This window comes from Bombus affinis, chromosome 13, assembly GCF_024516045.1.
Source record: "Bombus affinis isolate iyBomAffi1 chromosome 13, iyBomAffi1.2, whole genome shotgun sequence".
In the NCBI taxonomy this organism is placed as follows: Eukaryota; Metazoa; Arthropoda; class Insecta; order Hymenoptera; family Apidae; genus Bombus; species Bombus affinis.
Genome location: NC_066356.1, coordinates 2,944,889 through 2,969,402, shown reverse-complemented (window position 1 = coordinate 2,969,402; position 24,514 = coordinate 2,944,889). Strand labels below are relative to the sequence as shown.

At 37.3% G+C, this 24,514-nt stretch overlaps 2 long non-coding RNA genes across 8 annotated transcripts; both read right to left on the bottom strand.

Moving 5' to 3' along the window:
• Positions 1-42: 42 nt before the first annotated feature.
• On the bottom strand, positions 43-844 carry LOC126923354 (uncharacterized). The gene is made up of 2 exons (XR_007713126.1): positions 365-844; positions 43-279 (listed from the first exon to the last, which is right to left on the bottom strand). It is a non-coding gene; the product is annotated as an uncharacterized LOC126923354 (long non-coding RNA).
• A 29-nt stretch (positions 845-873) lies between these two features.
• Positions 874-13,761, bottom strand: LOC126923350 (uncharacterized). 7 transcript variants are annotated; one of them, XR_007713122.1, is made up of 4 exons: positions 9,897-13,761; positions 5,688-5,924; positions 3,209-3,634; positions 874-3,025 (listed from the first exon to the last, which is right to left on the bottom strand). It is a non-coding gene; the product is annotated as an uncharacterized LOC126923350 (long non-coding RNA). The 7 variants fall into 7 exon arrangements; XR_007713121.1 differs by lacking the exon at positions 5,688-5,924 and having other exon boundaries at positions 874-987; positions 1,078-3,025; positions 9,897-13,757; XR_007713120.1 differs by lacking the exon at positions 5,688-5,924 and having other exon boundaries at positions 874-1,186; positions 1,282-3,025; positions 9,897-13,757.
• Between the last annotated feature and the right edge of the window lie 10,753 nt (positions 13,762-24,514).

Below are 24,514 nucleotides of genomic sequence, written 5' to 3'. Positions count from 1 at the left end.
ATTAAAAGAGGGGAATAGATACATACGTACTTATTGATATAATTTATCTTCAGATAAAATTTATTATACAAGAATCTAATGAAACGTAAATAACAGATGTATATTTTAATATAATCGAAAATTGATGATATTCTTTGATAAATTCTGTTGATTCGTACGACAAATATGTTTTTTGATATTTCGTTGTAATGTACAATATGTATATCCAAATCAACGATGCACATATCGAAACGAATATTTTTTCACAGACACAGCATCACTGTGTAGCTGGTGACTGAACTTAAATTACAGTAATAATTCATTGTTATTGCAATCCTGAAAACATACTGTAAACTGTAGTTATGCTATCATGCACTATACTCACAAAGATCACTTGTATTTGCTTTTGCACCACCCCATTTATTGTTTGGGCATCCCCCTAAATTTGTTCACGAGGGTCGATTTATTGGCATAGAGTACAATATAAGGGTTCGTAATATTAATGGAAAAAGTTTCCGGTGCAATATGGTAACAAAAACGACACTTTCGCAATTCCGTTTCCATGCCATCCTTTAATGGACCTAAAATGAAGTTCTATACATCAGAAACAGGCGTTTCCAACTCTCCTACGTAATTATAATAAATTTCTGCGAGGAGACTCGTTAGTGAAGTTTCTGTGCGCTATATATTGTTTTATGCTTACCGGGTAATAATTACATATTGTATATTTTTGCCCATTAATTCGTAAAGAACTTTTTCTTGGTAAATATTATGCTACGTGAAAATTCATCTATTTAATATGCTCACTACGGACTCAAATTTTTATTACTTACAATGCCAATAAACATTATGTCATAGGATGTTATAAAAGGATATATAAGGACATAAACACGTATGTCATAGGATGTTATAAAAGGCGATGCATTTAATTCTCAAAAAACTGTTCCACTTAGTTTAGATTTATTTCCCCATAAACCTCTAATTTCAACCCGAGCATCTATATCCTCTCTATAACGTTTATTTATAAAAATTAATTATAAAAATATTATAAAAATATTTCAACAGCGATATTTTTTATCGCAACATAAATATGTGTACCGTTTCACGGATACTTATTTTACTTCAATTTAAATATATACTTCCTCCCTCTTGCGCTCATTCATGTGTGTTCCACAACACATTCTGAAATGCATACGCTCGTTTAAGTCTGTAAGGTTTACAAATTATTATAAATATGTATACATGATGATTCTATCAACGTAGCTAAGCTACTTCTTCTAAACGAGATTAGGAAAAAATCACCGTCATTTGTGAATAGTCATTGAAAGATCAATATTTTACGAGATACATATTTCATTTCTTATGTGAAGACTCATATGTTCAAATGTTTGATTAACTTTTAAACATTTCTTGACATTTTCCATTAATTTTCCATTTCCCATTTATTGATTAATATTCCACAATGCTTTATCCAAGTTATATGAAATTCAGGAGCAAGTTGTGAAAAAAAATGAGCAAATGATTCTTGAAATTAGGGATAGTTTGCTGACGTAGCCGGAGCATTTCAACGAGTCTGTCTGTAAATTTTACACGCGAAATTAAATGACTTTTTTTATTTAGTAATTCAGAAAATCGCGAAGTAGCGCCTATATAGATGTGGTAAAGTGAGTTTCCGAGTTGAGAGGAAAGGTCGGTTGGTTGGCTGGCGTTTATAATGAACTCTTGAGGATCGGCTTGACTACTATTTAAGTATATGTATGCTCATAGAGGTGTAGATACAAACGTGGGTTTCCACTTTTACGAGAATGTACGTCATACATTTGTAGATGTATAAAAGTGTGCGTTGAATAATAATATTCAGTGTAGGTACATATTTATGTATTTGTGCGTGCGTGTAGAAAGATAAAAATATGGTATTAAAGTTAATTATTTTAACGTTAGCGAGTTTCAGTTTCATTCCAGTCGTTGGTTTTAATTTTGTTAAAATTTTATTTTAAACAAAAGAGGGATATTTTATGTGATGTAGAGAAGCGAATTATATACATTTCTCGTTTTTTGATTTATTTTTAATGAAATGGTGATGGTTTTTATAATCATGAAGGTTCTTTATATATAGAATATACCTAAAGAGATATTAAATTCTCGCATAATGAATCAAACAAAGCATTCAGCAATTTCTTAAGAGCCAATTGTAGGACGCAGTTTTCCGCTCAATTAACTTTATTCGCAATTTATGAGGTTCTTGATCTTCACTAGAAAGTTCTGCTTCTGTGTATTAGTACATACCAATTTTCTCCTGAATCATTAATAACTTCCACGTTTTTGTTATAACTGCATCAAAAGCAAGTTAAATAGTTTTGATTAAGGTCATAAATTCGACTAAACTTCTTCATTCAGTATCTTATTTGAATCCTTCATCTTTCCATAAACGTTTCGGAACAGACACGGTGTAGAACTTGCAGTAAAATCATGCGTATATAAAAATTTAATTTTGAAAAAAATAATAGGAAATATTTGTGAGACTTATCGTTAATAGATACTTACACCTGACTTATTAAAATTAAGAATTAATTCTTACTTACATATTCATTAAACCATAATATTACATATTTTTATTATTATATAACGAACTTCAGACAATTTTGAGTTTCAGTGTTTTTAATTGTAAGTTTCCAAAATCCGGAATAGACACCAACCAAACCCCAATTTACCTGGTCAAGACTTCGGCTCAGAACGATATATTTTGAATCGTTTATATAGTTCGTCGTTGCTTCGAAACATTTGCGTACCACCGAATTATTCCATGATCAACTACGAATTTATTTTTCGCAATTATTCGATTGAATGGTTTAAATGGCTAACGTTAATCAATTCCAGTTCCTCTTTCGAAACAGAATTGGTATTTTTCCAAACTTAGAATTTCGATATGCAGTAGAAATTCGTGATAAATCCTCGTCCAACCCTACCGAATATATCCATTGTTAAAAATGTTACAAACTTTTCGGGGGATCTAATAATTCCTTTTTAATATGGTTCTAAATATTTCCTAAAATATTTAATATATTTAATAATAATTTAAATAAATAAATTTAATAACTTACTATCTAATTTAAATGTTAATAATATAGAAATACATGTAGAATTGTTTAACGAAAACCGTTGCATAAATATTTTTATCGTATCTCAACATTCCAAGGACGTATCTTCACTTAGGAAATGGCATACATACCTACTGGAAATATTCATGGTCTTGTACCCGTCCCATTTTGCTATGCAAAGTGCCATTCTTTCGTTTCATGTGTGGCTCTCTTTTGAGCGTGGCACGCCGCTTTATCTTTCAATGATACGCCTTGAAACTCTTTTGTCTTGAGTGAACGAATGTACTCAGTAGCTCATAGAGGGAACTAAAAACTTAGTTGCTGCATCGCAGCATGTTTCGGCAAAGGAGAAAGAAAGAGGCGAGATTAAAGCAATTTTGTTGGTCATTTTGCATACCGGCTTCACAAAGCTTCGCGGTCGTCGATACCGACATTGTTGTCATATATCTAAGCCACGATTCAAAGCGTCATCCATGTCGTAAAATTTCCCCATCAAATTTTGCCGTTCACTCCGTTTTATATTCCACCTTTCTATTTGTCTCGCGTCTACGATTTTACTGAAAGAAAATAAAATCGTTTTCCTGTTGTGTTATACCATAGGTTCATTAGAAAACGTAAAAATTTTGTACATTATTGTATTTTTTAGAGACGTTTAGTGTATTTGCATTATAAAAAATAGTATATAGGATATGTAACGAGTGCGGTTTGGTTTAGCTGTATCTTTTCACGTATATAAAAATTATGTTTGTTCAAAGGTACGAATTCAAACTAAACAGGAATTTAAATAATTTAACCGGTTGAAAGTGTATCAGAATGGGAATTTCTAATGAAATGCACCGTGCGACACGATCTTTCCAGAAAGAGAGATGTGATAATCGTGACATCGATTTATTCGCTTTAATTACACTGTGACCAAAAGTTGGCGTCGACGTGACGGGTAGAAAGTGAGGGGTCAACTTAGGTTTCAGAACCGAGCAGAACTTCCGGTCGAACTGGGAACTTTACGTTTCAGGAAGCGCCACTGAATCGTGGGCTGGTTGAAATTATCGATTCGGTATAATTGCAACGCTCGATAATTGGCTGTGTCAGCAGAATCACAGTGCACGGTAAACTAGTTACGCGAGGCAGAAGTAATAACTTCATTAACGCATCAACGCGTTGCACTTTCATGCTTCGTGCGGTCGCGAATCTGTTTTAAAATGTTTTACTTAAAATTATTAGGTTATAGCTATCGTTCTACTATGATGTAACAGCATTGTCATTTTATGAAATTATAACTTCTGTTGAATCTTTTGTGTACTATATTCAGTTAATATGTAATCATTGGTAATCGTTTTCTATGTAAAGAGTAAGATTTTTGCAAAGTACTACATACGATACGGTGTGATTTATATACCTATGCATTTTCTTATTCGTGTAAATGGGAAAGATTTTCTTCTACGAGCAAGAATTCTAGATCAAGATATACAACGGTAAACAGAAACTGAAAATTATTCAAATAGGAGTAGAGTATATAAGAAGGGAAAGCAGGGAATTTTATTACAGTTTCTTAAGTTGGAAAGTGCGAACAGCTCCGCTCTTTTGGGAGCCGTATTTACGAAGTTTAAAATAAGATGAATAATACAAAGGTACGGTACAATGGTAGCTGCACATATCTTTCCGTTTTGTATTCCTAAACTGACTTTTGAAACACGATAAACCTCTTTTGGCAAGTGGTTGTTAAGAGGAGAGCGCGCGAGTTGCGCCTATTCCATCTGCGCCGCGGTATTCGAATCTTACCCGCACTTTCACCCAATTCACAGTAATCCATGGAAACCGAATAATGCCAGCGACTGGTAGCTCGGTTTCAAAACATACAGGAATATAGCGAACGTAGGTACATACATATTTTCACGTTACATACGATGTACAGCGGCGCGGTTGGAAAAGGAATGGCACGGAAGTCAAACAAAAATGCCTCGAGTTCTATCTAGCGTTACGTTGCTTCTGTTCATTATATTTGCCTTAATATGATTCTTCGAAAAATCAATATATCGGTTACGAAGTTTGCGTTTGAAATAATAGAATCAAAATATCTAAAATATCGTATCGCTTGACGGTATTACATTAATTCTGGAATTTTTATTTTGGAGGAAGAAGTGGTCGGTTGAAAAGGGGATTATACGTGGAATGGCTAAATATGGAAATTCTCTCTTTTAGCTGAAAAATTCTCTTTTTATTTGAACAATTTGATATTTAAGTTATCTGACGGCATGTCACAGTACGTTTTCAATGTATATCTATCTGGTGCATAAATAATTTCAAAAATAAAAATAAAAAGTCGATAGAAACATATTACGAATTGAATAGAAATGAAATGATTTAAAATGTATTTATCATATAGGTATAATGAATATAATAATCATTACGCGCTCCGCGTCTGACTAGTTGCTGGCTCTTACTACTTGAATATATAGTCATCGGGAAAACAGCGTGATCAAATGTCGTTCTTGTCGCACAGGAAAGTTTTCTAGGAACGCTTACTACGCAATTTACGAGCTCGTAAAAATATTAATAAAACCACCCTTTCTTATCTTTTCGCGTATTTTATTCTTCCGGGCATTCTGTCACCTTTTTGTTCCGGTGTACACGGTTCTTGTACGTTTGATACTTTCATGTACATCCGTTCTTCGGTATAAATCAACCCAACCACCGAGCAGATTGTGAGTTTCTAGTCAAAGTATTCACGTAGTAAGTACGTATAGAGTACACGAGGGTGTAGCTTTGAAGTGTGTTAGATCAGGCCGACGCACGCGATGTCGTAACAGAGCTAGCTATGGAACCCAGTATTCGTTGATCTACGAGCAGCTGGAAACGAGAGGATGTACAGTTAGAGCCACCGATAGAAAAAATCGGAAGCGTGCGCAGTCCTGGCGAGATACGGCGATGAAAATGTACGAGTAAAACGTAGAAAAGGTTGGCGTGCGCTGCTGTGCGTAGCTGCCTGTGTTCGCGGAATTTCTAGAGGGAAGGATGAAATAGTCTTGCTGTTGCTGCAACCAGTAAAAATGTTAACGAAATGGGATGGTGAAGTCGCTTTCAAGACGCGAGGTGCAGATAGTTGCGTTTGATCGATCGTATAATACAAACGCGATATAAACACTTTATGAGGTTGATAAGATTACCCAGGAATATGGATTCGAAATATTTTGACATTGTAAAACGGAAAGATAAAAGAATGATAGAAGAAAAGAAGAATAAATCAGGGGAATGCGTCTATGTAGGGAATATAGTGATTCTTTCAAAGTTATATTAAGGTGGTTTAGAGTAATAAGAAAAATAATTGCAGAGAATATTAACAAAAAATTTGTGAGCCTTAATTTTGATATTAGCGTAAAGATAAATTTATCGATAGACAAAACACGTACTTTGATTAATCGATCGGTATTAAATTTACAGTAACGACGGCCATTATGTATAGAATACGAGTTTCTAAAATATGGATGTTTACAAGAAAGCAATATACATGCACATAAAGGGTGTATTCGCGCTGTGGAAAAATATGACAGAAAGGATATGACATAATATTGGAACTGTAATTATTATCGGTAACGTGGGAAACGTTGCTTCTTCCGACAGTGCTGTGATATAAGAAACTTTAATCTCTTATTAAGGATTCATGCAAATCCGCGTTGAAAGAATAATAACTTTTATAGTTGCAAAATTTGGAGATTATTTTTATTTTCCTACACTTGTTTTTGTACGTACCGCGCGTACGTTCTAATCTATGTTTCTTTAACCTTTTCTTTCCGCATTCTTCGTCTTTTATACTCAGATTCTGTTATCAGGTGATGAACAATCTTTGTAAGTTTCGAGTGAGGGTTTCGCTCCTTCATCTGGAATATCTCGTCTTCTTGCATCACCGCTTTGAACCAATGGAGCACTTGAATAATGTTTATACGACACACTGATTGCTCATAGAGATACCCATGGCAGATTCTTGGAAATTCAAACTTTCTGATTTATTACCGGCTAAACTTTCTTTCTAAGTTAGAACTTGCCTTATATGCTTATTTGTAGTTGAAATCAACAAAAAAAGTATTTCGGAACATTTCTGGTCGGTGGTTCAAAATTTATATAATTATTCTCTCTAGCTTGTTTGCTAGTGTTTGATGCTGGTAAGCGGATATGTCGATATTAAAAAAATTTTCATGTAGTATCATAATTAATCATAAAGTTTCAATAAGAAATTTTTAATTCGCAGAATAAATAAATACGCTCTAGGTCGACGAAGAAAGTAGAAAAAATAACGTTAGAATAACTTAACGTTTAGAGTAAAAACATTTAGCCGGAAAAATTGGATATTTCACATATTTCATTCAAAAAGTGAACAAGAAAAAAAAGTTTTTATGTATTATATTCTTCTCTAACTAATATTTCTGCTTATTATCTAAAATAATGGAGACAGTTGATACGAATAAAGTTGCTATAACATACTGCACACTTACAGTATTTTTTTTTAGGGTGAGGGGGATTTAGTAATTGTAGAAGTTTTGGAACTGGATTGCATGTTTTATAAGAATTTTTCTTTCGATGCAGTTAGGTATGCCGCATCTTCTTTCTTAATAAGTTGGTGAAAAGGGAGTTAATGGAAAGGGACGATGGATTCTATCGAACGTAAGCATTGGCGGGTGCGCCACTAAATCATAATGCGATTCTAAAGGGGCGGTTCAGCTCTGAATGCTAGTTATTCAGACAAAAGAGAGAGAAAGAGAGTAAAAAACGAAAAAGAATCATCCTGTTTTTTATGCTTTTTAGTCTACTCTCTAGTTTTAATGCAGTCTTTGATATTATTAGATGCTATATTTCGTATCTTATTTCATATCATAATTATTTAAGTATATAAATTAAGTATACATGTTGTTAAAGAAAGCCTGTAATCGGCCTTTAACATGTACATAATTGTTTTCTAAGTTGAAATTTTCGCATCAAAACATTGACAGGAACCAATAATATGTAAATCATAGTGAAAGAATAGCAATATCAAAAGATTTTAGATTTTCTTAAAAATTGTTGGAGATTAATCAACAACCGTGTTCGCAATAATGCGTGTAATTAAATTTGACAAAATGTTAAACGTACTGCGATCAAAATCATTGCTTATATTTACAACATTCGTAGACAGGAGCATATACCTAATTACGCCCGAAAGGTTAACACGCGGAATTAATTGAATTTAAAATTAACATTATGTATGTTTATTTATCTATTTATATATGAGATTGATCACGTGGGAATAAATTCTGTAGATGAAACGGAGACTATTCTATTTTCTCCCGACAAAAATTTGATGTTTAAGATACGCCTTGTGGCTTTTGCCAAGTTATAAGACGATCGATCATAAACATTTTAATGCATTTGTCAATGTTAATGCACATAACATTGATAAATGATGATGAGGGCTGTTTTCTTCTCTTGACAGCATTTACAGTATGAGAGTTGTTGATGAGGTTCCAATTTCTACTGACTTAAGAATGAACCATTCATTAGGGGAGATTTAAAATGGAGAATATTTTATAACAGTATTATAATAATTATTTAAAAGAAATTTCTTGCTATCTCCTATTTTTTTCGTAACAAGTATGTAAAAGTGAAAATGCGATAATTTTCATAGAATTTAGCATTTCAAGAAGTCTACTTACATGTATAGACTGTAATCGATCAATGAGCAGTAATAATGCAGATTACTGCGGTCACGTTATCTGACATTACTAACTGTAAACGTTGCGTAAAACTTTAACCAATCGATAATACATATTTACGTACCCCTATATATGTAGGTATAAAAATATTTTTTCAAGGAAGAACGCAGCAATATCGTGGGAAGGGTAGAAGTTAATGGAGTTTGAAGAGACGAGCCGCACTGTACATGCGAATGAAAGTAATAAAGTAACAGACATCGAGATTAGGCATGAATAAGAAGTTTCATGGTGTAAGAAAGTTTCCTGGCTTTATCCACCAAGTAATCGCTTAAATTCAAACTGCGTTTCCAAGGCAGTAGATTTTACAGCGCACAGCTGCTTCATTGTCTTCCATCCACAGTTTTCAGCTTCCTTCTTTCGGAGAGGAGTACAAAAATACGGTCACGGCCTGCACTTCATAATGCAAAGTGACGTTACATATAAGTATAATCGATGCCGCGATGAGCATCTCCCGGATGCTGCTGACTTTCGAGGTCAATTACAAGTCGTTCTTTACCAACTCTCACCGATACAATCTTATTCCTCATTTGCATCGTGTCTCCTGATTAACATGATTTTTCGTACTAATACTATGACCAACATTTTTAGGTTGTCTATTTTATCTTACTTAGAGCGTCTTCTGTTTAACTTCCCAAACACTTTTATAAATGCAAAGAATGATTCGCGTGCTGGAAAATGTGAAAGCGATGACATGAAAATGATGATAATGAAAAATTGTTCAAATATTCGACAAATCGAGGCAATTGTTGCACGAATTTAACCTGTCAATTCGTTACATGCGTTATTATTATCTTGTTTCCGTCAATAATTTTATCGATTACGATGGTTTACTTTTTAATGGATCGATTCGTTTTTGTTAAAATACATGATATTATAGGATTTTTTATTTATTTATAAATATTAGAAATTAAGGTTTCCAATGATTTCTATCCTACATGATAAGTTTATTGATTGATAGATCTATTTACAATGGATTAAACAGGAAACGATGATTATTTAACGTGAACTAAATACAGCAATGTGCTATAACTAAGACGCGTGCTATAAATAACAACTAAATAGTTAATTCACAACTCACAACTAATAGTTTACTCGGCAACTCAACTCTCGACTCCTCACCACTCGACTGTTAACTCACAACTATCTCAACTTGACTCTTCACCACTCGATTCTCAACTCACGACTACTCCACTCGACTCTTAACTCACGACTATCTCAACTCGACTCTCATCACTCGACTTTCAACTCACAACTCCCCCACTCGACTCTTCAGGTGACGACCACCCGGTAAAAACTAACAGGTAACGATCACTTGGTAAAAACTGCCTTTTGGCCTAACGGCACTTAGGTTCACCCGATATTTCTTAGGCCATTTGTCCACGATACTACAATATCATCACTTATATACGCAAAGATGAAATATAACCTAATTAAAACTAATTACCATCCATCAATTTTAATTTTGTAATTAAAGATACGCCTAATTAAGAAGTAGCTCAATTAGTAAATTAAAATTGAAACAACTTTTAAATTAATTAAAGGAACGTCATCGCATAAAAGCACGTTGGCTCGCAGTCAGGAAGTTCAATTTTTTTGTTGGAAGATACTATATTACGGACTGCAGTGCTCGTCATTAATGGAATTGCTCGGTATCCATGGTTATGTACGGCGTAATTTCGAAACTTTTGAATTTATTAAATTATCCACCACGCAGAACAAACTTTTCATTTACACAGACCGAGTGCAACAATCATCACCTTCGTACAGGGATCTGTCCGCGTTTGACGGTGGTTAATCACCTGAAAAAAAGGTGTCTTAGACTATATGCTAATTGTTCCGTAATTAGTTAACGAGAGGGAAGATTACCAAATGGAACGTGGCAGTGTAATTTCTCGAACACGCCGATTGCGCGAACTAATAGAATTTTGATGAGAATAAGTAATGCGCTTGGAAACAAAACGATCTAAATTGCTTGTTGTCAGACGCTAACGCATTTCGTTAATTAACTAACGATAATTATTTTAAGCAATTAACGCGAACCATTTTCGTTACATAGCTCATTGACGTGCAGTTGTAGAACAATAATGGTATTTTTTAAACTATTATTATATTTTTCATTCATGATATGCATATTTTGATTGCTGACCAATGTAATTACTAATTTTGTTTTTACGTAGGCCGATTGTTTTGTACTTGGAATGAATTGATATAAATTTCTTCGTTAAATTCATTGATTTAATTACACATTTAAGTTCTGTTTGATGGTCTTTCTCCGTTTTTTCTCTGCTTTGATTATTTTTTGTATTTCATTTAAGAGCATTGTGGTAAAAAAGTATGGACAAAAATTCTCAAACTACCAAAGGTAAGATACAATGGTTGTAAAATTTATTTTTCGTGTAATTGCATTATTCACAATTTTTTGTGAATAAACATTTCGTGTCGAAAGAAAGTCGAGCCGTTTAATCCCGAGATAGAGAAGGAAGAACGAAAAGCAGGACCAGCATACGTTTTATTCTCGTTTTCTCTTTTCCTTCCTTTATACACTTCTTAGATCCTCAGTGCCACCTCATTTATTTATTCTCCCCATCCTTCTATTTCTTCTTTGATACATAACCTGAAATTTTCTCAATTCAATAAAGTAATTGATCGAAGACGTAGTACCAGAGGAATTAGGGACGGACCGATCCTTCAGATCCGTCGATTTCAGAATAAAATTATTGTCATAGGGTCGATTCAATTTCATGACGATTTGCACGAAATACGGAATTTAATTCAATTATTCAAGAGAAGCTTGACGTCAATTGCCCAACATTGATCAACAATTGTCCATATTGTTGTCGCTATATGTATATTTATATGTCCGTAACAATGATAAACATATAAAATCTAAAATCTACAGTTTTGGCGAGATCTAACATAGAACTACTCTTGTCAAGGATACAATCTGCTTTTTCCAAGCCAATACTATAATCTTTGGCACGAGCATAAGTTGACGTTATAAAGGTAAGGGATTAATCTTAACAACTCTGATTTTGTATCAGATTCATTATTAATAGGTAAAATTGCTTAGACGTTTAATTTTTGAGAAAGAACGTCCGCGTATTAGACGGCGTTGATAACGCAGGCGCCACGTCAGTTTGAGCGTGGAATCCCTTACTTATTTATATGTGCTCAGTTAGTTCGAAAGGACTCTTTTGATCTTACCTCACTCCAGACTCCCTTCCATTCATTGTAGCTTACCAAAGACTGCATTCGTATTTCTTAGAAAACCTCAACGTTGGATTTTTGCCGACGGCAATTCGACGTTCCCTCGGCATTCGTTTTATGGTCAGATAGAGAAGAATGATCTTAAAGGAGGATAATAGGGTAGAATGAATCTCGGTTGACAAACGTCGTCAAAAATGAAATTGTACATCTGATTATCTTGGAAAAATTATCGATCCTATTAATTCCATCAGAGATTTCGTTAAACTTGGAATTTTACGAAAAGCATGAACGTTTCTGATATAATAAATGGAAAGAAAATGTCATTCGGTTAAACGCGTACGCTGGCGAAAGGTGAGTTGTACACATTTCTACAGTAAAATCTTCATATACGAACTTTTCTTATTATCTCGTTTAAAATCGGTATGCATCCTATATAATATAGTGGTCATGTGAAACGTATAATCTTCGTTCGTAAAGAGCCCGGTTCTGCAAGATTGAATAGACGCATATGACTAGAATGTTCGACAAGCATAGATATCGATACGGGAAATTCGCAAACTACGTTCTAGGGCCACAATACCGCATAGCTGGAAAACTTGGGGGACTGAATGAAATGATACGAGTCTCATGAGAACTGTCTCGTAGTAGATATACCGACGTTTTCTACGTCCTATTGAATAACTCAGCGTTAACATCAACCGCGTCTCGCCAGCCCTCCCTTTGCCCATGTTGCTTCGCGCCCTCTGCCATTTGGGGAATATCGGGACAGAAGCGAGGGAAAGGGAGAATCGATGGAAAAACATTCATTCCCCGACGTGTGAATGTAACGCACGCCAACATTCCTGCGTTTACTAGCCATGCAGAGAATGTTCATTCAATTTCGCGTCTTGTACGTACATTACATTCCTCATCTATCTGAACCAATATGAAACTTTTTTTTCACCTAATTCCAGCAAGTACCAAAGAGATATTGTTTCCACTTGAAATTTATGTTACAATTTACGAATTTTGTGGCTTACAAATAGTGGTTTCTCTTCCCAGACGTGTCATAAATTCGCTAAAGAACGTCTTCGTGTATTTTTTCCTTTGGGTGGTACATAAATCAAGGATGAACACAAGGATGGAATAGATTCTGTTTGACTCATTAGACTTCGGTCGGATTCAGAATAGATTAAGACGGAGCAAGTACGAAGAAGATATCCAAATATGTCTGATCTTATGCTTTATTCTTGCTTCGAAGATTAATTGATTCTCTTTGGGAGCAACTCTTCGTGATTAACCGTGTAATTAAATACAGTGACAATTCAACGATATCTGTATTCCAATAATATAATTGTAAATCACAATCACGAATATAAACATACCGCCTTTCTCTGTTAAAATATCCTTTTAACTAATATTTTAAGATGCTTTGAAATACCTGAAGCTACATGTGCTTTTTAATTTTTATCTAATGCAAAATTTTGTAAGAAGCTATTTTAATTTCTTGGTGGTCGAACAGTGCGCGAAGCAATTATTAGTTTCGATGTACGACATATAATTCATGCAGGCAGCGAAGTTTGAAGGAACGATAGAACCAGGGACAAACGTTCAATGTACTAAATTATCGTCGCGTCGCGTAAGGATCTCGCCAGCGTTTGCAGTTCCACAGTTTCATGGCTTGCGAATTGCGAATTGCGAATTTGGTATAACTTCGTTTCCATCTCCGTTGTAACATTGTCCGATTCTCCCACGAATGAGAAAGAGAGAGAGAGAGAGAGAGAGAGGGAGATAGAGAGAGGGAGAGAGAGAGAGAGATAGAGAGAGAGAGTGTGAGCCAAGATGAACGAATACATACGTGTATTACTTGTAGAAACAGGCAGTTATTTGGCTGCATTCAATGTGCAATGCATACCTCAAATGCAAATACTCAGATAGCCTATTCTGCTCTTTCACGATTACTATTGTTCCATTACCGCTTGTCCGGTCTTCTTCCAACTATTACAACCGCCTAAGATCGATGATATTCGCTTTCCTTTGAATAGCTTCCACAATGGTACATTGTTCGTAACAATGAAATGTCTTTTATTTGATATATCGAATTCAGTACTATTTAATTCTTGTAACACGTTTCTGAATCGATTAGATTAAAAAAATAAAGCAAATCGATATCATGTAGTCGGTCAAAAGTTAGCTTAGTACGATCGAGATTTCATGATTAATACATATATATTATACTTGTACAGATATTTGTTCCTCGTTAATTTAGCACGTAGATGTCATTACGTTAGAAAAGATACAGATAGTCTCTTTATTTCTCTTTCCGGCTAAGTTAATGTTCTACAACCTTTTCACCTTTCTGAGCATCCCCATTCCCACTAATTTTCAGTCTCTATGGTCTCAGCACTTCCATTGTTATTCTCTAAAAAAGAATATTTTACTCGGTGCGAGAGAAATTATGCCTTCAGTATCACATCGTTCTTACAAAGCGTTTTATTTCTTTCATTCTTAATTTCTTGAAACTTAATGGTAGATTTCCTTTGAACGTGTTGAATATGTGTATTGTCTAATCGTCTAATATTTAAGAGGGTAATTGTAAACCTTAGCGTCAAGTTATTTATAGCTTCTGGAAGAAGTTAATGATACGTAAAAAGTTATTTAAAACCGATTTCCTGTACGTTAACTTTTCTGAAGTAGTAACAGCATGTTATTGCGATCGGTGAAATATGGTTGTAGTTAATGGCAATCGATAAGTTTTATGAACCGGACCGTATGAAAGGAACGTAAAAAGATAAACGAAGCAACATTTATTACGCGCTTTGACATTTGAGAAAATTTATCAATGATTAATGTTGAATTGGTAGTTAGTTTTTGTTCCGTAGATTTATTTGGGCGGCAGATATCTTTTGAAATATGAGTATGAAGATAAGTAACATTTTAAATAACGCATACTCGCACTTAAAAATCTCATGGCATCAGTTATATTCGTTAAAACTAATATTCGATGGTATAAAATGAAAGAATATGTTCCGCCAGTTCCGCCTGTGCAGGCGACCTAAACGGACGTGCGCAACAGTGCTCCAGTGATAGTGCGGCAAGAGGGAAGTGAAAGGGACAAAGTAAACGCCCATCGATAAAACGTGGAATCATGCAGATTCCACCAATAAAAATAGTTAATTCAGGAGAAACATATTTCATAAATAGAGCTACAGACTCTACATATGTAGAGAAAAAAGACGATATTATGGAAACAACCCAATCCGACGGGGAGGAAAACATACCAATACACCAGGAAGAAAGCTGGACGGTGGCAACCTCCAGCAAAAAAACGGAAGGTAACTCCGCTCGCAAGCGCGAGGAAAATTGATACATTTGAAAAAAAACAATGGCTACAAGATATCAAGCTGCATAATCCATTCAGCGCACTGCCAGAAGAGGCAGCAACGGACCCAACGGAAAGTCCGACAAACCGCATTCCCAAACCACCACCGATATACATAGATGCGAAAATAATTGACCCCCTCATCGAACTCCTAAACAACACTGCAGGGAAAGACAACTATGTTATCAAACAGATAAAAATAGACCAGGTGAAAGTGCAAACCAACACCCCAGAAATATTCAGAAAAATTACAAGATCACTAAAGGAAAAAAACGCAGCGTATCACACTTTTCAACTCAAAACTGACAAAAGCTACAAAGCAGTAATCAGGGGACTACACCCAAAAACAAATACCGGAAAAATAAGTGAAGAACTGGCAAAAATCGGACAGCAGGTAAGGACAATTAATAACATTAACAAATACGATACCAAACAACCATTACCGCTATTCCTAATTGAACTAGAACCTAGAAACAACAACAAAGAAATATACGATATAGAAAAATTACTAAACACAATAGTAAAAGTGGAGCCACCTAGACATAAAAAAGAAATCCCACAATGCATAAGGTGCCAACAATACGGATACACTAAAAACTATTGCAATAGAATCCCGGCATGCGTTAAATGCGCAAAAAATCATCTTACGATACATTGCCCATCCACGGGAAAAATAGAGGAGGTTAAATGCTACAACTGCAACGGAAAACACCCAGCCAGTTATAAAGGTTGCGAAGCTAGGAAACAATTACAACGCAAACTGTTCCCGCCCCTACGAAGCAGAACAATCACTAACACACAAGCCCAACAGGACAGCACAAAACCCGAAATAATACCAAATACAGAGCAAGCAACAAACACCAAACCCATCAGCACCAACACCATTGGTAGTCTAAACTACGCTCAAGTAACCAGCCAATCGACACATACAGACAACCAATACTACAGCAATAATAACAATGACACTGCAGAAATCAAAGAACTGCTCAAACAATCCATAAAGAACACCGAAATGCTAACCAGAATGATAAGCGAACAAAACGCAGTACTCAGACAGCAAACCCAACAAATCACAGTCATGCTACAACTAATTACAAACGTGCTAAGCAAAAAATAAAAACGGACACTCTAAAAATAGCAGCCTGGAACTCAAACGGCCTACAACAACGGGCCCTCGAAATTAAAACATTCATATACAATAACAATATAGACATACTACTTGTCTCAGAAACACACTTCACTACAAAAAGCTACTTGAAAATACCATACTACACCATATATGATACCAAACACCCCTCAGGAAAAGCTCACGGAGGGACAGCAGTGATAGTCAGAAACGATATCAAACATTATCTACACAGCCAAGTTAACAAAGAATATTTACAAGCAACCACCGTTACAGTTCAAACTAGCAGCAACTACTTCCAGTTGTCAGCAGTATATGTGCCTCCGCGACACAAAATAACATCACAAATGTGGGAAGAATACTTCCAGGACCTAGGCGACAAGTACATCGCAGCGGGTGACTACAACTCAAAGCACACGCTATGGGGATCAAGAAACACTACATCTCGCGGCAGAACACTGGAAAAATATGAAGTGGTATGTCGTGATAGGTGTAGAAGGAATGCTCAAATGTTTCAACAAGAAAAAGCGTTTATTAACTTAGTAACAACTGACGTCCAATAACAACTAGCAACAAACAACAATTAACAACAATTAACAATTAACAATTAGCAATTAGCAACGCTTGGTAACGATCAATGCTTGACGCTTATAGGAAGTCGGGCGCTCGTTTCGCGTGATCCTTCGCACTTCGCAGCTCGGGGCAGACTGAATCTCTTTGATTCAAAAGCAATGCCGATTCTTTTCTTTGTTGGCCATCGATATCGCGCGCGTTCATTAGAAGTCCGCGACGACTGCCGCGTGTGCGGTCTCCTGAAAATTCGGCGAAGGAGCCGTAGGGATATCGATGACACCTAAGGCTTGTCGGCATAGCGCTTTTAAGATAAAGCGCTTTATGCCGCGAAACCGTTGGAAATTTCCGAGGTCGAGTGCCGCCACAAATACATTAGAAATAATAACCTCAATATATTATCCACAGGAACACCGACATATTGGCCGACTGACCTGAACAAAAAACAAGATCTTCTGGACTTTGCAGTTACAAGGGGACTAAACACAAACAAACTAAAAATAACACCCAACCACGAGCTTAGCTCCGATACACCCATAATAATTGAATACAGAAACAAACCAATACTTTATAGCAAACCAGAAACACTATGCAATAAAACCACCAAATGACAAACTTTCAAAGAAATAATAGAAAGCAAAATAAACTGCAACATCCCGTTGAAAACTCCTGAACACATAGAACAGGCAGTAACAACATTGACAGCAACTATTCAAGAAGCAGCAAGGACAACCACTACACCCGAATCAACCAGCAGACAAATAATAACAATTCCGCAAGAAATACTCGACAAAATTAGAGAAAAAAGAAAAGAGAAAGCAAAATGGCAAAAACACAGAACTCGAGAAAACAAAAAACACCTAAACAAACTTGCAAAGGAAATAAAAAAACAAAATAAAAGAGCACAACAATAACGAATTCGCAAAGTTCATAGGGACACTCTCTACACACGAGAACACCAACTACTCCCTATGGAAAGCCATGAAAAAAATAAAGAAGCCAATAATACCCGTCCCAGCTATCAGAAAAGCAGATAACACATGGGCAAGAAGCAACGAAGAACAAGCTGAAGAATTCTCCAACCACCTCTGCAACACATTTACACCACACATTATCAACAACATCAACCTCAAAAGTCATACGGAGGAGGATGCGCAAACCACTATTATCACAACCGACAAGGAATACACCATACCTAAAACAACAGCACAAGAAATTAGAAACATAATTGATAAAACAAAAAACAACAAGGCACCAGGAATCGACCTAATCGATGGCAAAATCTTGAAAAACCTTCCGCCAAAAGCAATAAGACTAATGACAATAATAATCAATGCAATTCTAAGAATTCAATACTTTCCCAAACAAGTTACAAGTTAAAAATTAATAATAACCACGTAAAAATTCTGCCGACCAACCCAGACGCCTATAGAAAATTAACTAAGTTGCTAAAAACCTTGAATGCAAACTTCCACACATACCAGCTCAAGCAAGAAAGACCTTTTCGTGTGGTGCTACGCAATATCCACCACTCAGTCAATCTAGACGAACTAAAGTTCGAACTTTTAAAGCTTGGCCACGAGGTAACTAACATCAGCAACATAAGACATGGAATCACAAAAAATCCACTATCGCTATTCTTCGTAGATTTAAAACAAAAAGCAAATAACAAAGAAATCTACAACGTCAACCGGCTGATGAACTCCATAGTTAAGATCGAACCACCTCTTGTAAAGAAAGAGATAGTACAATTCAAAAAGTGTCAAAGGTACTGACCAATGCACTAAATCCCCAAAAATCCCCGCGAAGTGCATCCACTGTCAAGGAGAGCATCCTGCGAACTAGAAAGGATGCTCAGCCTATAAAACACTACACAATAATAAGTATCCAAAACTGAGACCCAAGGAGATAACCAAACAAGAACCTAGACCCCAAAAATTCACCTCACCATCAATGTCCTATGCTCAGGCACCACAAAGAAACATAAACAATTCGAAAACCCACAGTGGACACTCAGAAAATAGTGTTCCCACCCCACAAAACACAGACAACTTCACCAGAATCGAAAAACTAATCGAGAAGCAAACTGAGCAAATTAACAACTTACTGTCACTACTCACACTCTTCATGGACAAATTAATACGCATAGAAGCAAAATAAAATCAATGCTTATAGCTCTGTGGAACGCCAACGGTCTAGCTCAGCACAAATTTGAACTAGAACTATTCTTAAAACAACAGCAAATCGACGTAATGCTCATATCTGAAACCCACTTCACCGACAAAAACTACCTCAAAATACACGGCTACAACTTCTACCACACCCAATACCCCAGTGGAAAGGCACACGGCGGCACCGGAATCATCATCAAATCCAGCATTAAGCATTACGAGCTTCCATCATTCCAGAAAGACTACCTTCAAGCCACAAGCGTAGCAATAGAAGACCGCCATGGTACAATCACTACCTCAGCAGTATACTGCCCTCCCAGACACTCGATTGCTAAAAAGAACTTCAACAGCCTCCTAGGCAATAGATTCATAGCTGGAGGAGACTATAACGCCAAACATACCCAATGGGGCAGCAGATTTGTCACAGCAAGAGGCAAAAACCTCTTGAAAAGCATAAACACCAACAATCTCAACTACCTCACCACATATGAACCCACATACTGGCCCACTGACATTAACAAAATCCCCGATTTACTCGACTTCTTCATAATCAAAAATATCTCGCCTACATATGTCCAAATCAACTCCTCGACTGAACTCTCTTCCGACCACTCCCCCGTAATAGCAACAGTTGGTTCAGCAATAATCGAGAACCCACCTAATGGCCTTATTCAAAACCAACTCATCAACTGGCAGCTCTTTAGAGAAGTCTTTAATCACTCAACCTCTGCCTCAATCTCACTAAAAACAAAGGAAGATATCCAAACAGCCACAGAATACTTAAACACGAGCATAATAAACGCTATCCGCTCCTCAACATCTACTAAGACTTCTATCAGTAAACACGAATATCCCCATTACATATTAAACAAAATCACAGAAAAACGAAGACTAAGAAGAGTATGGCAAACCCAGAGAACACCGGGTGACAAACGCAAACTAAACAACGCAACCAGGAAATTAACCAAAATCATTAAAAAATACAAAAATGACTGTTTCCAAAAGTACCTCGTCAATTTGTCCCCCTTTGCCGACCCCAACTACTCACTATGGAAGGCTTCCAGGAAACTTACGCGTCCCCCGCAAATAATCCCTCCAATTCGCTGTCCGCAAGGCGGATGGGCACGAAGCCCTATAGAAAAAGCCAACCTGTTTGCCAACTACCTATCCAACGTTTTTAAACCTCATTCCTCCAACACTGCTTCGGAAATAACAGAATACCTGCATTCTCCCTTCCAAATGTCTCCCCCCCCCCATTAAACCTTTCACTTCTCTAGAGGTTACTGAATTAATCCATCGTCTGAACCCCAGGAAAGCACCGGGACATGATCAAATAAGTAATAAAGCAATTAAGGAACTACCCGTTAAAGGGATTGCACTCATTTCTTCAATCTTCAACGCAATTGAATACTATCCCAACGCCTTGAATACTATCCCAAAACCTGGAAAACGTCACAAATTACGCTCATCTCTAAACCCGGAAAACCAATACACGAAACTAGCTCCTATCGCTTAATTAGTCTTCTATCCACTTTGTCGAAACTATTCGAAAAGTTGCTAACGAATCGACTCCTTCCACTCCTAGAGGGTCTGAAAACCCTGCCAGATCATCAATTCGGTTTTCGGAAGCAGCATTCCACAATAGAGCAAATCCACCGAATAACACACAATATCAGTCAAACCCTTGAAAAGAAAAAATACTGCTCAGCGGTATTCCTTGATATTCAACAGGCATTCGACAAAGTATGGCATGAAGGGCTTCTTTACAAACTTAAAAAAGTCCTACCACAAACTTACTACAGTTTGCTGGTGAGTGCCGAAGCGTGCAGACGTGTGTCCAGTGCCCTGCGAAGTTCACAAAACAGCACGTGACCATCCAGTTGCTGCTGAGTGCCGAAACGTGCAGACGTGTGTCCAGTGCCCTGTGAAGTTCACAAAACTCCACGTGACGCCCATCTGCCGAAAGCGAATCCAACAAACCTAGCTAAGGATTAACAGCCTCTCGACTAGTTCTTTCATACTGAATTAACTAGCTCGATGATAGCTCTAACATTCCAAACAGGCTCTCCGGAGCTAAATTATAACACCGCCGTTTTTCCTCTCCCGTGGCAAGGGGGCAACACATCTCTCCTGGTAAACGACCATCACTCGAAAAAACGCAAGCTGGAACCAATCAAGACAAATGTGAATAAGAGTAAAGCTAAACCACCAGCCAGCCAGGTGACCACCTTCAATAGATTCTCAATACTGGAGACTACGGAAGACTCCATGAATACAACCGAAACGGTAAATAATCTCCATACCCAAAGAATTCCCCCTCCCCCGCCAATATTCATTGACGACGTAATCGACATACAGTCAATGATAAGGACCATTGAAAAAGATATCAGCAAAGAGGACTACAAGTTAAAAATTAACAACAACCACGTGAAAGTTCTGCCGACCCACCCAGACGCCTATAGAAAGTTAACTAAGTTGCTAAAAACTTTGAACGCAAAATTCCACACATATCAGCTCAAACAAGAAAGACCTTTTCGTGTGGTGCTACGTAATATCCACCACTCAGTCGATCTAGACGAACTAAAGTTCGAACTTCAAACACTTGGCCACGAGGTAACCAACATCAGCAACATTAGACATAGAGTCACAAGAAATCCCCTATCGCTATTCTTCGTAGATTTAAAACAAAAAGCAAATAACAAAGAAATCTACAACGTCAACCGGCTGATGAACTCCATAGTTAAGTTCGAGCCACTTCTTGTAAAGAAAGAAATAGTACAATGCAAAAGGTGTCAAAGGTACGGCCACACGCAGAAATACTGCAATCATAACTTCCGGTGCGTAAAATGTGCAGGTAATCACCCCACTGACCAATGCACTAAATCCCCTGAAACCCCCGCTAAGTGCATCCACTGTCAAGGAGAGCATCCTGCGAACTACAAGGGATGCTCAGCCTCTAAAACGCTACATAATATCAAGTATCCAAAACAGAGAACCAAGGAGATTACCATACAGGAACCAAGACCCCAAAAACTCATCACACCATCAGTATCCTATGCGCAGGCACCACAAGGAAACGTAAACAACTCGAAAACCCACAGTGAACACACAGAAAATAGTGCTCCCACCCCACAAAACACAGATAACTTCACCAGACTCGAAAAACTTATCGAGAAGCAATCTGAGCAAATTAACAACTTACTGTCACTTCTCACACTCTTCATGGACAAATTCATACGCACAGAAGCAAAATAAAACCAATGCGAATAGCTCTGTGGAACGCCAACGGTCTAGCTCAGCACAAATTTGAACTAGAACTATTCTTAAAACAACAGCAAATAGACGTGATGCTCATATCCGAAACCCACTTCACCGACAAAAACTACCTCAAAATACACGGTTACAACTTCTACCACACCCAACACCCCAGCGGGAAGGCCCACGGCGGCACCGGAATCATAATCAAATCAAACATTAAGCACTACGAACTTCCACCATTCCAGAAAGACTACCTCCAAGCAACAAACGTTGCAATAGAAGACTGTCATGGTACAATCACCACTTCAGCTGTATACTGCCCTCCCAGACACTCCATCGCCAAAGAAGACTTTGATAACTTCCTGGACACCCTGAGCAATAGATTCATAGCTGGAGGAGACTACAATGCGAAACACACCCAATGGGACAGCAGACTGGTTACAGTAAGAGGCAAAAACCTCCTCAACAGCATAATTACCAACAACCTCAACTACCTTACCACATACGAAACCACATACTGGCCCACCGACACAAACAAAATACCCGATCTTCTTGATTTCCTCATAACTAAAAATATCTCGTCAAGACACGTCCAAATCAATTCCTCGGCTGATCTCTCCTCTGATCATTCCCCCGTGATAGTAACAGTCAGTTCAACTATCATCGAGAATACACCTAATGGCTCCATTCATAACCAACACACGAACTGGCAGCTCTTTAGAGAAGTCTTTACCCACACAACTTCAGCCTCAACTTCACTAAAAACCAATGAAGAAATCGAAGCAGCCACGGAATACCTAAACACGAGCATAATAAACGCTATCCGCTTCTCCACACCGGCAAAAACGTCCATCAGCAAACACGAATATCCCCAGTACATATTAAAAAAAATAGCAGAAAAACGTAGACTAAGAAGAATATGGCAGACCCATAGAACACCGGAGGACAAACGCAAACTAAACAACGCAACTAGAAAACTATCCAAAACCATAAAAAACTACAATAATGACTGTTTTCACAAATATCTCGCCAGCTTGTCCCCCACAGCCGACTCCAACTACTCACTATGGAAGGCCTCCAGGAAATTCACGCGCCTCCCACAAATAATACTTCCAATCCGCCGCCCGCAAGGTGGATGGGCGCGTAGCCCTATAGAAAAAGCTAACATTTGCCAAACATTTGTCTGAAGTGTTCAAACCCCATTCCTCCATAGCTGCTGCGGACGTTACCGAATACCTGCACACTCCCTTCCAAATGTCCCCTCCTATTGAACCCTTCACTTCTGCAGAGATCATAGAAGCAATCAGTCGCCTAAACCCCAAGAAAGCAGCAGGTCACGACCTAATAGGAAATAAAGCAATCAAGGAACTTCCCATAAAAGGGATTGCACTCATGGCATCAATCTTTAACGCTATCCTCCGCCTTGAACACTTTCCCAAGGCTTGGAAAATCTCACTGATCACCCTCATCCCTAAACCCGGTAAACCAATATATGAAACCAGCTCCTATCGCCCAATCAGTCTTTTACCTGTCTAAACTATTCGAGAAGATGCTCACGAATCGTCTCCTTCCACTCCTAGAAGAATTGAAAACACTCCCAGATCACCAATTCAGCTTTCGAAAACAACACTCAACAGTATAGCAAATCCACCGCATAACCCACATGATCAGCCAAACCCTTGAAAAGAAAAAATACTGCTCAGCGGTATTCCTTGATATTCAACAGGCATTCAACAAAGTATGGCACGAAGGGCTTGTTTACAAACTTAAAAAACTCCTACCACACACTTACTACTCCATCCTAAAGTCCTACCTAACCAATAGGCAATTCATGGTTAAATATGCAGACGCCATTATCACAACTTTCCCAATGGAAGCGGGCATACCCCAAGGCAGTGTCCTCGGACCCCTTCTATTCTCCATCTACACTGCAGACTTACCTATATCAAACGAGATAATAATAGCAACATTTGCCGACGACACAGCGCTATTAGCTACCCACG